The following is a 12,700-nucleotide window of genomic DNA, read 5'->3' on the forward strand; positions in this document are numbered from 1 at the left end:
GGCTGTTGCCATTTGGGTTTCGCCTGCCGTGTAGCAAATCATCACAACGTCTAAGGTTGCGGATAGGCACTGGTTCAGGTGATAGGGATGGGAGAACGCTCTCGCCATCCCTATGTGAAGGGTATTCTGTTAAAGGAATCCAGGGACTCAATGGTTTGGTCAACCCCCAAGAGGGGGTTGTGCCCATGCCTGAGTCCAGGGGGGCATCTGGGAGGTGAACATAGTCTGTTCCCGGCTTTTTGCCTACCCAGGTGTTCACCTTTGGCTGACCTATGCTGCTGCCCTGGGTCAGCGCTGCCTGCAAGGGTGCAGGGAGCTAGTCGAACCAGAGCCTATGCAACCACTCACCTACTGTAATCAATAAAGTTGTGGCCTAAATTCTGACAAAAACCAAAACTAAAATTTGAGTCAAGTGTGACTTTATTTAGGGGGGAGGTCTCTGGGTCTGAACATGCAAATTGAAATTTGAACAACACCCCTTCCGAAAAAGTGTGTAGGCTCCTTCCCTGATCATGAATGCTCCACCCCTTCTCTCTAGAGTTGTATTGTCTCCTGATTGGAGTTATGGGCATCTCTTGATATGGGTAAGCAGAGCCCAAGCCCTGAATCTCTTTCTGAGATCCCCAAATGGCAGAGCTGCTTCTCATGATTTCACTCTTTTGTTTCGTCAGAAACTACAATACCATGGGTAGCTACAGTCAGTGTGGCATTCTGCAGTGGCAGCACTGCAGCAGCTGGGCAGGTGGGAAGCAGGAACAGAAGTGGAGGAGGCAGTGGTAAGCTACAAGTACAAAGGAGCAGGGAAAGGCTGTTGCAGTTGCCACAATGTGAAGAAGCTGCTACATCTCCCTCCCGGCCTCAGTCCTGCTTCTCTACAGCCCTGCTGGCAGAACTCCCATGTGGTATTGGTGAGTTGGAAATAGCTCAGCTTTAAAATCAGATTCTTCCTCAAGGAGTCCATATTGTTCAGAAACTGAGTGGAGGACTGACAGTTGGAAACTCAGTCTTCAAACCAGTTGTTATTTTGTGTGTGGTGTTTTTTGGATTTACCCAAAGAACTTTTGTTATTGGGCAGTATACAAATATTGAATACAAACAAACCAATTCTGCTCAGCTCTGAAACTCACGGCATGGCTCTGGGCAAGTCATTATTTTACAGGGGAGGTTAAACCACTCTCTTCATTCATTGAAGGAAGTTTAAGTATAAAGGCAACAAAATAATAACTGAAGTGGGAGAGTTGGCTTGCCCTTACATTGGACAAGCCAACTTCCTTGGAAAGTCCTTGAGTTTACCCTGAGAATTCTTCAAGAACACTCAGGAAAATGGATTTCCTTATGAGGTGAGCCAGAGGAAACTGGCCCACCACTAATAAAAACTTTGAGTAATTGCAGTGCTATACCTAAATGCTTAGTATTCTTTATATATGTATTTCCTTTTCAAGACATTTACATGAAGCACTTGGAATATTCTAAGACACTATATGCATGCTAGAGATATTGGGTGTTTTCCATCTAAGTAATATTGAGAATAGATCCATTGTATATAATCTCCCAGTGGATAAACAGTGTGACCTCAGTGGCAACCAGCCCCCATGAGGCCTTTTTGTCAGGAGTTCAAAACTAACACCTGATTTTCATATTTACTGAAGGAAGTCCTCTGATCGCAGCTGAGGCCTTGACCCAAGAATCTGATTCATGGTATACTCAGAGTAAACTGAATGGACAGTATTCAACTACCAAGGATTTCTGCTTGCACAATGGTACTTCCGCCCCTCTCACCCCCCTCTGTTTGCACTGCAACCTCCTGATATTTGCTCCAGAGGGTTGGGGGGGGGGAGAGACTCCTAGAAGCAATTTAAGGAGTGCAGAGGGGAAGGAGAGGGAGAGAACATTCCATTGCCCAAGAAGGAATAATTGCGTTGACAGAACAAGAGACTTAGTGCTACGCTGGAATACACCAATTGAGTATATGCTGAGTTTGGCTAATGTTGGATATCACCAATTGTGATTATGATAGTGATGGTGGTGATAATGATGCATGAATAATGCTAAGCCGAGGAGAGCTGCAGTATCCAACTCTGAGACATAAGCACACCACATAACTTAGATTTTGCAACACCATGAAGATGAAGCATTCTTTTCACAAGGCACCTGTTTACTATTAAAATGTTTTGTGCTGACATTTCAGAACTAGGATGCAGAGAAAGTGGTCACTGCCGTACAGGTAATGCAGAGAAGGACAAGGCTGAATGGTCTGCTGAAGAGAGGGTTACTACAGCAGGCTACAGCCCTTTCTAGTACTATGCTGTGCTGTGTGCTACTACAGCTCTTTTCATGCTACGTCGCCCCCTCCAACATTAGGCTGTGATTAACAAAATAAAAACAAGAAGTTCACAAAATAGCATGTATAAATATGAACACCTCTTGGTCTCCTTTGTTTCTCTGCCTTTTCTCCATTGCAATGGGTAGGAATGGTGCATATATTACTGTTGGACCAAGGAGTATCCAAGGGGAATGAGCAAGAGTGTTTGTGCACATGTGCTCATAAGGAGTAAGCAGTGTGATGCCAGCGCAAGGAACACATACCTGCTCTACCATTTGAGCTTCCTGCTAAACGATATTATTAAACACTGGATCAGGGCCTCACCTGTGATCAGATGGCTTTCTTCAGTGAATATGAAAATCAGGTGTTAGTTCTGGACTCAAGACGAGGACTGGCTGCCCCTGGTTTCACATTGTTTATCCAGTGGTGAGAGAAATGTCCTTCGGTTATGAGAGGTTATTTTCTGCTCTCTGCAAAAGTGGCTGACTTTGCTGCACACATGGAAGTTTTAATCATTACTCTCAAGCAGCCCTGGGAGAGTTCCCCCTCCCCCCCGAACATGGAAACAAGGTCTACATTACTCGTTAAGTGGGTCAAATTTCAAGAAAGTCAGGAAAACATCTTGAAAACAGCAAAAATGTAATTTACAAAGAAAACAATCCAAGCATTACTGCCAAAGAGTTTTCCAACAGGAAGGAAGAAAGAATTTCATTTCCCCCCCACACACAGAATGAATGTACTGTACATTTAATTTGTGGTTTTGGGAGCACAGGAAACATCCCCTGGCCCGGCAGCATTGAATGCAATGAAGTCAGTGTGTGATGTCGAGAAATGTCTCACCTTTGTTATAATTCTTGATGGCTCATGCTGATTACATCTTCTTTTATTTCTCGTTCTATAAATTGGTGCCTGGCAGAAGGCTTGGCTTTGCTGCTCACTCATTTACTGCAAGGTAGCAGAGAATTAAGTCTCAGTGCTAGAAATAGGAGCGTCAGATCAATAACAAAATGCTGATGGGGAAAGTGGGGATCTTCAAGCCTGGGGGATTCTCTACGGGCCATACTCTTTCCCCCTAAGTCCTCACAAGTCTTTCTCTGTGCCTAGGTTGAGGGCTTTTGCCCAATTGGAATGCATCCCTGAACTTTCATCATTCTCATACTTGCCAGGGTGTAGTATGGAGAGATGTGTATATGAAGCATGTGTATGTAGAAATCTCTGACTTGCATGTGGCTAGATTTCAGCCTAATGTAGGATAAAAGTCACAGATGTTGCCCTGCCCACTTTACCTCTGTCCATGTGGTTCCATCTGTGGGGACTGAGACTGCGGGCCTGACAATATCTACTCAAAAGTAAGTTCCACTGAATTCAGCGAGGGCATCTCCACATTGACCTTTCATTCTACTCTTTCGAGGCACAGGTCCTCATGCCTTGTCCAGAGTTTCCCTCATGAAAACCTGCTCTTTAAAGCTGAAGCACAACAAATGGCAATTCAGGTTTTTCTGCAGATTGGCGCTTGATCCAGTTCAGCTTTAAAGAATGGGTTTTCATGAGGAACGTGCATAAAAGCTCAAGCAAACAAAAAAGCACTCGGAGACGGAGCTTCAAAGTGTGGAACATGCCTGGAAAGCACAGAGGAAAAGCAAGTGTGGAATCAGACCTGAGACTTACTCCCAGGTTGAGTGGGGTTAGGATTGTAGCTTCATTGTGTGGGTCAGGGTTCTAGCTGCTTTAGTCCAGCTCCAGAAAACATCACTCAGCACTATCCTGCTAACATGGTACCCAGTCCAGAAGTAGATACCAGACTGCTAGCAAATGCACAGCATCCTCAGTCTACCAGGGTATGTATGTATAGCAATAAATATGACCCCGCCCCCAAAAAAGAACCCTACTAAACACATATTATTAAAAACAAAGATGTTTTTAGCCAAATGTCTTTGGGCTAGATTGGAATGGCACACTAAACTCAGAGATCCAACTTCGCACCCTGCTGATATGGAGCTACTGGGGCACAGCCCTCCCACTAAAAATGGCAAGAAGTTTTTGTTTTTGTTTAATCATCCTCACAGTCTTAAAGCCGCAGACTTTTTCCTGACCCACAGTTTTATACTTCCTTGAATGTATGGAGGCATAGCTGTCAATCTCCTGCTCTCTGACCAATAGCCTCTCTGCACCGCTCAGGCAATCCCAATCCAGCACTATAGAATGGCAACTAAGCAGAAAAAGCATGTGAGTGATTGGGCTGTCAGAAAGTCAGCCCTGGTAGGAATGCTCTGACTTCAGCTGTTGCTATGAAGCCTGTCCGGCACAGCCACTATAGCAGATATGGGAGGAGTTGGGACGGTTGTGAATACCGTACTTTTCCGTGTATAAGACTGGGTTTTTTTCTTTAAAAATCATGTTAAAAAGTGGGGGTCGTCTTATACATGGGTAGTGCATAGGGTGGACATTTGATTGGTTGCTGCTGTGGCTGTCAGCGGCTATTGATTGTGTTATAGGTTGCAATGGCTGGTGTTGATTGACTGATGCTGCAATAATTGGGCAGGCGATTGGCAGCTTCTGCCAGCGAGTGGACAGACAAGAGGCGGAAGGAATGTTGTTGTTGTTTAGTTGTTTAGTGGTGTCCGACTCTTTGTGACCCCATGGACCAGAGCACACCAGGAATGAATGTACTGTACATTTAATTTGTGTTTGTGTACATTTAATGGACGTGGGTGGCACTGTGGGTTAAACCACAGAGCCTAGGACTTGCCGATCAGAAGGTCGGTGGTTCGAATCCCCACGATGGGGTGAGCTCCCGTTGCTCAGTCCCTGCTCCTGCCAACCTAGCAGTTCGAAAGCACGTCAAAGTGCAAGTAGATAAATAGGTACCGCTCCGGCGGGAAGGTAAACGGTGTTTCTGTGCACTGCTCTGGTTCGCCAGAAGCGGCTTAGTCATGCTGGCCACATGACCCAGAAGCTGTATGCCAGCTCCCTTGGCCAATAAAGCGAGATGAGCGCCGCAACCCCAGAGTCAGTCACGACTGGACCAAATGGTCAGGGGTCCCTTTACCTTTACCTTTACATTTAATAGTTTGCTTGACAGTGGGAAGTAGGCAATGGTTACCAAATACCTGCATATGCAAATATTTTAATACAGAACAGGAGTGATCACGGCTTTATTACACTGAAGTGTAGGTCACAACATTAAATGGGAATAGTATTCATTATTCCCTGAAAACCAGCTTTACTCAACATGGTGCCTCCCAGATGTTTTTGGACCACAACTTAACAAATTCCTAACTCTTTACCTTGCTGACTGGGGTTGATGGGCATTGGAGGTCAACAGCTTTGAGAGGGTTGCCCTTAGCTATCAACTTCCTTGCTGATGCAGTTGAGAGATGTGAGATCCCCCCCCCATGTCATTTTTATTAGTTTTACAATAATACCTTCCATTGCAATATCTCCTCTTATGTTATACATTTTGGCTTTTTATGGCCCTGACTTCCTTCAAACCTTGCTTATGATTTTCTATCTGTCATTTCAAATTTCTGCATTTTCACTATTTAACCATTGCTTTAAAATCAAAAACATTAAAACATCATACATTCTTATTCTTATCTGCAGTGGTTTTTGTACTTTTCCTTACAAAGCTTCTTGCAATCCTACCAACGTATTTGATTGAATACAATTGTCTTTCAAATAATTTACAAATTTGGTCCGGTCCTTGATGAACTTTTGGTCCCGCTGTTCTCGGATTCTTCCCGTCATTTTGGCCAGTTCCGCATACGCCATTCTTCCTTTGTCAGTAATTCCTCTTGTTTCCACTTCTGTGCTAATAAAATTCTTGCTGCCGTTGTTGCGTATAGGAAAAGCTTAATATCTTGTGAGAGATGTGAGATTTTGGGCTTGTTTTTTGTTTTTGTGTGTGTTTTTTTACACTAGCATCATTTGTAGGCCAACAAATGGGAGTTTGCTCATAGGGTACTATTTGGAAAGTCTGGAAAGGAGGGCTGCACCTAGAATAATGTGCATGGTAATAGGATAATAAGACAAGGACTACACCCTTAGATTACGATCATCAGATATTTGGCCAGTGTGCATTGCTAAACAAGTACTTAATTCCACATTGCTGAAGTCAATGTGAAAATAGAGAGCACATTAGGAATTAACTGATGGAGAAGACTAATGAATGAGAGAAATAACTTGACATGTCTCCAGAAACATTCTCAGAAAAACCATGGATGGTGATCTCCCTCTTTTGGCTGTTTGGTTTCCATAAGCCTTCATCTGTGCTGCTATGCAACTTAATCCAGTAGTGATTACAAACTGCTTTGATACCCTTGGCTGTAAGAGGTTTTAAGAGGACAATGTATTATTGTTGTTAGGTATTTTCAAGGACAAAGCTGGCAAAGAAATAAGTGTGGAATGCTGGACTCAGTAGCGCTAGGCTGTGTGTACAGCAAGCATATTGCTCTTATTAACGTAGCTCCTTTTGGCCTTTTTTTTGCTGCTTTTACAACAGCTGTGCTCCATCTTTGAGGCATATTTGTCTTTATCTTTCACTGTTTTGTCATCATTGGCAGATGGCAGAAGGAATCTTAGGTGGGGTTGTTCTTTTAGCAAATTAAACAATGACCCAAGGTTTGCTCATTCCTTCCCCTCATGATTTCAGATTTCCATTTCTTCAGCTTGGTTGAGACAAGACCTCTTTGCTCAGAAACACAAGGAGATGGAGCATGGGGTCAACTGGAACTGTGTGGCGGCCAATTTACATGAGCACATGGACTGGTGTGGGTTGAGTCAATCTTTATTCAAGCTGGTAGTTGGATTATTTTGTCACTCGCTCAGCTTATCCATCAAGAAGTGTTTAGTTTTGTAAATTTTAAACTCAGGCGTGAGCCTGCTCCTAGATGTTCATACTTAAGAGCCAGTACTCAACTGGAAATGTCAGTGGCTACCAGCTTAAGGAACAATTAAAAATGCTAATATTGACCTAAAGGTAAAGGGACCCCTGACCATTAGGTCCAGTCGTGGCCAACTCTGGGGTTGCTCATCTCGCTTTATTGGCTGAGGGAGCCAGCGTACAGCTCATGTGGCCAGCATGACTAAGCCGCTTCTGGCGAACCAGAGCAGCGCACGGAAACGCCGTTTACCTTCCCGCCGGAGCGGTACTTATTTATCTACTTGCTCTGGTGTGCTTTCGAACTGCTAGGTTGGCAGGAGCAGGGACCAAGCAACGGGAGCTCACCCCGTCGTGGGGATTCGAACCACTGACCTTCTGATCGGCAAGTCCTAGGCTCTGTGGTTTAACCCACAGCACCACCCGCGTCCCTTAATATTGATTTACGGAGCCCCAAATGGCTGCATCTGGATACCTACCGGATTTGAACTTGCCTGATTATTGATATATTCTCCAGAGGCTCAAAGTGAAGTGGGTGACAATGAGAGAAAGGGGTGTTTCAATTGTGGTGCCATGAGTTGGCGATAAGGCTATTGAGGTCTACCAGCCATGCTGGCTATGTACTAAATACCAATTGTTGGGAATCACAAGCAAAGAGTGCTGTTGCCCTCAGGTCCTGCTTGTGGGCTACCCAGAAACACCTGGTTCGACCACTGTGAACTCCATGAGCCTTTAATCTGATGCAGACATGCTCTTATTACACTCACCTTTTTCTAGCTGTTCATCAGCACCCTCCTTTTAAAGGCACTTTCTCTGTGAAAACACTTAATGGGATTTAGAATCTCTGGAGTATATTTTCTGTTGCTTATTTGAAATGACTTTCAGTGCATTATGTTTTGTGTCCTGCTGTCACCACCGTTTTTATTACTTTGGATTTAATCCTTTGTGCGTGCCCTTTTATTGTATCCTAAGTATGTTGTCTCCCGGATCAAGACTGAGGTGGGATATAGATATTTACAGAAAAGTAAATATATTAGCACAAGCCCACTGACTCAGATGCATGCCCTCCATGGAGCCTTCCGGGGCTAAGCCATCTACCCAGGGCTGAAATCATGGGCAGATCACAGGGTCAAGTAGCATCAGCCCACTGCTGCTTGGTGTGGACTCCTTCAGCTACCACCACAAGGGTAAGAGAGCTAAGAGGGCAGGAGTAGGGCTGCTTTATGTGGTGCATAGGCCTTTGGTAGCCTGCAGTAGCCAATGCAACTGTCCACTAAAAATCACAGTGGTTTGCTGGCATCTACACAGTGTCGTGATTTGCACAAAAACATCTTCCCTAGGAATCCACTTGCACTTTGTGTATATATAAACTATGCCTCCTAAAATACCCTGTTTGTGTAGGGTCCACTGATGACCAAGTTAATATTTTGATGATCCCTAAGTAATCCCAGGTGGAAGGAATAGACTACCAATTTCGATCATTCACACACAAAGTCGGTGAATCCATCATTATTAATCATGCTGTCAGTTTTAATACCGGGGACATTACCTCACTCAACACTCATAGAAAGGAGCTGCCAAAAATGATGATGTCATCATCAACAGGCACATCTAACCACGGCTGCTGATTGCTAGAGCTAAGTACAAGTTAATAAATCCCCTGGTACCTGGATATGCAGTGGAGTTTTATTACAATGCAGGCAATCCGTGATGCCGCTTTAATTAAAGGGCCTGAGTGGTGGGGGAAGTAAAGCCAGGCAACTTTTTCCCTATTTAGGAAAACTGTAAAATATAATTGTCCCAATACATTTCAGATCAGCATCCTTCAGCTGCCATGTAAAATCAGTTTTTATTTTGCCACCATGCTTCTTGTAACAAAAAAATTTAATACCAGCACTTCCACATTTGAGCCCACTCCCCAAAACACTTAGAAGAATAAAAATCCTCTGTTTGGATTTTATAGATTTGCCCACTAAAGTCAAATTCAGGCAATGAATGCCTTCCCTGGAAATAATGCAGACGTGTGGTTTTTTTTGTGTGTGTGTGTTTTAAAATCATCAGCATTATTGATTTGGACAGAAATGATTATATTTTCAACCTGGGCTGAAGTTTCCATTGAGCGGAGATTGAATGTGAACACAGAAGACCAGATGGATTGTTCCAGCTATCTTAAAATGAGGTGGTGGTGCTCTCTTTCCTTCATGAAACCCTCCATGGACCCTGAAGTCTAACCCTGAGAACTGCTTCCTGATTGTCAATAGCCACTGCTTAGGCCAGGTTCTTGAGAGAGTTTTGGCAAGCTTGGGAGAAGCTGTTTCAGGCTTGCTTTGGCACCAACATAGCTTTGGACACTCTTATTAATAACCTGCATTGGGAGAGAGTTGGGAGGAGTGTGACTCTGTTAATTCTCTCTAAGATCTTTCAGTGGCTTCTGATACCATTAACTATGGCAGGGGTGAGGAACCTCTGGTTCATGGACCAATCTTGGCACACCAGGGGGTTCCAGTTTGGAACCATTTTAATATGCTCACCTGTCAATCAGGTGGCATCACCTTATGAGGTGGGGACAGTGAATCCCCTGCCCATCAGCTGATCGGCGAAGAGTGATCCTACTTGGTCACTATTTCCCTCCACCTGTGCTGGCCAACTTTGATAAGTGAACGTGACATAAAGATATCGGGTCATTAACAGGCGGTCCCAATCACTTGTCAGAGTTCGCACATGGGGGTTGGGGGAGAGATAGATCTGGCCATGGGATCCAATTGCCAAGGAGCTGGAAACAGAGCGATATGATGGCTCTGCTCCTACCTGCAGGGTTGCTTCCAGAAACAGGCATTGGGAGACTCCTGCTCAGCCCCCCGGCAGTTGCACTCTAAAGGCCCCCGGAATTCCCTTCCATTCACAGTGCTACTGGACATCTATATGAATCTCTGGGTGTGGTCACCAGGAAGTTTGCACCTAGCCACCATCAGTATGTGGAGGATCCCCAGCTGTGCCCCTCTATATCATCTGAAACAGATGTAGCTGTCTTTGTGCTGAGTCAATCCCACGAAGCAGCATTGGGCTGGATGACAGCTAGCAAACTGAAGCTGAATGATGGAGGTGCTTATGGTAAATGACCTGCTCCAGATGGAGATATACTACTGCTGAAGGTTCATCATCTGGGAGTACTCCCTACTCCACAGGCATAACACCCACACCTCACAAAAAAGCAAAACGCAGGCAATACTCCTTCCCAAAGAAAAGGCCCAACACACACACACACACACACACACACACACACACACACACACACAAAAATCTAAGAAAACACTTAGCCTTCTACTGTACACCCGCCCAATAGGCAAAACAACCCTTGTCCCCTGAATTTACCAGGCAGCAGCAGGGGCCTCTTCCTTTCCATTTCTGAAGAGTTTTAGAGGGCTTCCAGTTACTCCGACCCCTTCTTTCTTTTCCTATGATAAGAAAGTGGGCCCAGAACCATTCTGCAGTTAGAAGGGAGTGGGATACCTACAATACACTCGGTTTTCCTGCCAGCCCAGCTCTGCTAATGGTGTGGGGTTGTTGTTTTTTAAGTCCTAAAACCTCATTTCAAACTAAAATAAAATAAAATTTGGGGAGAAAGGAGGCCTTGGTGAGCACCAAAGGGGTATCTGAGGGCTCTATGGCACCCACAGGCACCAGGTTGGGATCCGCAGCTTTATTGTATCTGCTGTGCCAGGGATGTTTACAAGCTTTGTTTTGTGTTCCTTAACTGGAAAGGAATTTTAGAATGACAGCAGAGTCTATTATAGTCCTTTTTTGAGCTTGTGTATCTGTGCAGATTCACATCCTGCTGTCTTAACCCGCACTGCCTGTTTGTCCTCCTCGTCCCCTCTCTCTCTCCCCCCCACCACTTCGCAAGCTCCCTGTTTCTTTATTTGCTTGATGCATATTCTTTAAATATTAGATTATGTTTTCTCTGGGGCAGGGTGTGCCTTTGTGTACTTCATCTTCACGCTGCCTGCTCTCATGAGGCCCTGAGGCCTGCTTGGGGTCCTTAGGTGCCACTGCAGTTGGAATAATGAATGAATAATGGATGGGAATTTTGCCTCCTGGGCCTATCTCCAAATATAACTGTAAAACGAGACAAACAAGGTATTCATAGGGTTGCCAGATTCCCATGTCGGCATCATCATAACTGCTCCTGGGCTTATAGAGTTCTTTGCATGAAAGCGTAATTGAAGGAGGACTAGTGTAAGCTAACAGAAAGCTTTGAACACAGGGACAGACCTAGGGATTTTCACACCGGGGAAAACTTTCAAACGCAGCTTGCATGAACTCAGATCCATTTACCTTTCAAATGTTTATAAATAATATTGCTCTCTATTTGTGCTATTACAGACTTTTTTGAGGGAGGGGAAAGCTTCATATCTTCACCATCTCCTATCACCTCTCCTTAGCTCTCTGACGTTGTCATCGTTCAAGTAGTCTTCACAGCATCAAAAAATGATGACTTGAAAACACAGGTCCAGATGGGAAGAGGGTATAACTGCAAGGTAGAATTAGCTGTGATTTAGGAACAACAACAACAGCAACACCCATTACCTAATAACAACACAAGGAATTCAGAAATCCATTGGCTTTTGGATAACCTGCTTCAGCTTCCAAGGCTTTTCAAAAAGAAACTTCACTTCTTGAAACTCCTCTTTTACACAGGGATAAATGAATGTAGTAATCGGAAAAAAGAATTATTATTATTTTGCCACACACTATATAGGTTGAAGCTTTGCTAATCATGATCTCAACCAGTGGAAATGCCAAGCATGTCATAATTGTATATATTTTCAGATAATGGTGGCTCATTCCCCTATCTTCTGAAAGAATTTGGGCAACTTACGTGATTTCTAGACATGCCAAACAAGAAAATTTGTGACGGGTCAAATTTCTTCACATTCTTGATGTGATGCAGTACAGTGCTCTGGGCTTGTGAGAGAACAGAGCAGATTTCCCTTCCAGCTTCATTTTGCTGTAACTATTCTCTTTCTTTTAAAGTGAAGGATATGGAATGTGTGAATATATATAATCGAATGCATGATGTCAGAGTCACTAAACAATATCCTGTTGACAATTCCAGTCCTGCATAGAATATTGTCCTGACACAGCTGCAAAACTTCAACGAATATAGCTTTAATAAAAAAATGGCAAATAACATGTAATCAATAACGTATTAAGTCAAAATTAAATCCTTACACCAGGCATGTAATATAAAGTATGACCAATGTTTCTTTAATCAAATGGACTATTCCTAAGTTTAACCACAGGGACAGGAAGCAAGTTTGAGATACAGGTTATGTATAATTGCTGCAAAACTTGTTTGCAATTTGTTTGCTGTCTGCTTGACTAGGTGAGAATCACCCTCATTTCATTACTATGCAAGCAGAGGAGAAGCTGTGCTTAGGTGGAGAGGAGGATAGCACAAAAAAGAAATGGGGGGGGGGGGAGCAAACACTAAAATC

The sequence above is a fragment of the Podarcis pityusensis genome (genome assembly GCF_964106645.2).
Source record: "Podarcis pityusensis genome assembly, chromosome: 2".
In the NCBI taxonomy this organism is placed as follows: Eukaryota; Metazoa; Chordata; class Lepidosauria; order Squamata; family Lacertidae; genus Podarcis; species Podarcis pityusensis.